Raw genomic sequence first — 2765 nt, forward strand, 5'->3', positions numbered from 1 at the left:
CTATTAAATCAAAATACATCATTTAATCTTCTTATAGCATAATTAATATCAGTATGTAATATTAGACGTATTAATTTTGGGAAAATATGTATAAAAAGATATCTAACCACGAGTTCTAGTACCCATTTTTTACATGTAAATTAGTTGTTGGTGTTAAAAGGTAAACATGTATTTGTTGTTAGTAGCTTTCAAAATAGTACATGTCCATGTGAGGGAGAGTTAATAGTAGTACCTCAAAACTGTGCAACTATCTTGTGTTTCACACTTGATATTCGGTACTAATTAAATTCACACACTGGTAATATATTTCTTGCCAAAGACATGATACTTGAACTTGAAATATTTGGTTAAAGAAGAAGACAAACTACCATTCTACCACGACTTTCAGTGATAAGGACTCCCCGTTTTACTAGTACATTTTAATGCATAAACATGTCCACCGACTTTGAGTGTGTATATGTAAATACTTAAACTTGTATAAAATTGAACAACTAAATGCATTCATCTTACGTGACATCCTATATGACAATTTTTTGTCTTGCGTGTCGTCCTACATGTATTATGTTATGTGTATCTATTTGTTCAATTTTATACAAAGTTAAGTGTTTATTTGTACATATTTAAAGTTAGAGAGCGAAAATATCTACTGAAACTAAATTAAATGACATATTTATGTATTTATGTATGTAGTGCTTTTATCTAATCTGAAAAGAAAAATTTGGGGTAGGTGAGAGTAATAATAGAATAGTACAATATTATAAAAGACCAATATATATGCATGTGTAAGTTGTTGTTTAGTCAGTTTCGGAGAGTTAATAGTAGTACCTACCTCAAAAGCCGTGCAATTATCATTTTTCAATTTCCTCTGATCTTTTATTCATTCACTCTCAACCTATTTTCATTCTATCTTGTAACTAAGAAATAATTAATTAATCAGATATGGAATTCTTATCTGTTTTTGCGGAAAAGGTAATAGATTGCTTGATCCAGCCAGTTGTGCGACAGATTGGGTATTTATACTATTACAAGCACAACATCACATCTATGGAAAGTGAATCTGATAAACTGAAGAATACCAGAAGTGAGGTGCAGGATAAAGCGGAAGCTGCCCGGAGAAACTTACAACGCATTTCACTCAATGGCGAGGTTTGGTTAACTAGTGTTGATACCTATATTGCTCAAGTGGATGATGTAATGGATAGTAGAGCTGAGGTTGAAAGGGGTTGCTTTTATGGTTGGTGTCCAAACTTGAAGTCACGTTTACTCACTCAGCAGGAGAGCTAAGAAAACTATACACAAGTTGACTAAACTTCAAACTGAAGTCCCCGACTCTAATGCTTTCTCCTATGATCATCCAGTCCAAAGTGAGGCTATACCTAGTGACGATGGTGAGGTGTTTGACTCCAGAAAATTGCAAGAGGATGAGATCATGGAAGCTTTGAAAGATGACGTACGGGGTCACTATGATTGGTATATGCGGTATGGGTGGTGTTGGTAAAACAACACTCGCTGAGAAAATCAGACAAAAGGCTAAACAAGAAAGGGGTAATAATTTCATAGATGTCGTCATGGTAACTGTCAGTCAACAACCAGACTTGAAAAAACTTCAGGGTGATATCGCAGAAGAACTCAAGCTGACATTAGAAGGGGATAATTTGTGGAGTCGTGGAGATCGGCTGCGTACAAGGTTAATGGATCAGAACAGCCGCAACCTTATAATCTTGGATGATGTTTGGGAGGCTCTTCATGATCTAGACAAACTTGGAATTCCCAGCGGTAGCAACCACAACCATCGCTGCAAAGTGATATTGACGACATGTTTCCGAAATGTTTGTGAAGAAATGGAAGCTAAGAAGATCATGGAAGTTGAAACGTTATCCAAAGAGGAAGCATGGAACCTTTTCAAAGAGAAAGGCGGTGATTCAGTTGACGATCCTTCTCTGATTGACATAGCAAAAGAGGTTGCCAAAGAATGCAAGGGGTTGCCGCTTGCAATTATTATTGTTGCAGGAGCACTAAAGAGTAAAACCAAGCCTTCATGGGAGGATGCCCTTACACAATTACGTGAAGCAGAACCAAAAAATATCCCTGGAGTGAACAGTAAGGTGTATAAATCTCTGAGGCTAAGCTATGACCACTTGGGAGAAAATGATGCAAAGTACCTCTTTTTGCTTTGTTCATTGTTCCAGGAAGATAGTGATATTTGGATCGAAGATTTGCTTAAATATGGAATGGGGATTTGCATATTTTCAGGAATTGAAAATTTAGAAGATGCAAGAAATAGGTTGTGTCTTCTGTTAGAAATATTGAAAGATGGTTTCTTGTTATCCCAAGGTAGATACAAAAATATTGTGAATATGCATGATGTGGTCCGTGATGTGGCTATAAGTATTGCGTCTGAAGGAGAGCATAACTTTATGGTAAGTCACAATGTTAACTTTGAGGGGACACAGATTTGAGGAGTCCATTCTGCGTTTTCCAGCATCCATTAGGAGGTTGTCAAGTCTGAGGACGCTGTGTCTGAGTAATTTAAGGTTGGATGACATATCCTTTATTGGGGAACTTGTCGAATTAGAAATTCTCAGCATAAGAGATTGTGAGTTAGATGATCTGCCAGAGGAGATAGGAAAATTGACCAAGCTAATTAGGTTAGAGTTTTGGAATAAGAGTAGAACACTTAAAAGGATTTCAGGAGGGGTGTTATCAAAACTAGCTCAATTGGAGGAACTACATATGGTGGAAGTAGAAGATTTGAGTGATGTGAT

At 36.5% G+C, this 2765-nt stretch overlaps 1 pseudogene; it reads left to right on the forward strand.

Annotated features, from left to right (window-relative positions):
- Nucleotides 1–817: 817 nt before the first annotated feature.
- LOC107059323 (probable disease resistance protein At1g61180) lies at nt 818–2459 on the forward strand (annotated as a pseudogene).
- Nucleotides 2460–2765: the final 306 nt, after the last annotated feature.

Source organism: Solanum tuberosum, unplaced genomic scaffold, assembly GCF_000226075.1.
Source record: "Solanum tuberosum cultivar DM 1-3 516 R44 unplaced genomic scaffold, SolTub_3.0 scf01160, whole genome shotgun sequence".
Lineage (NCBI taxonomy): Eukaryota > Viridiplantae > Streptophyta > Magnoliopsida > Solanales > Solanaceae > Solanum > Solanum tuberosum.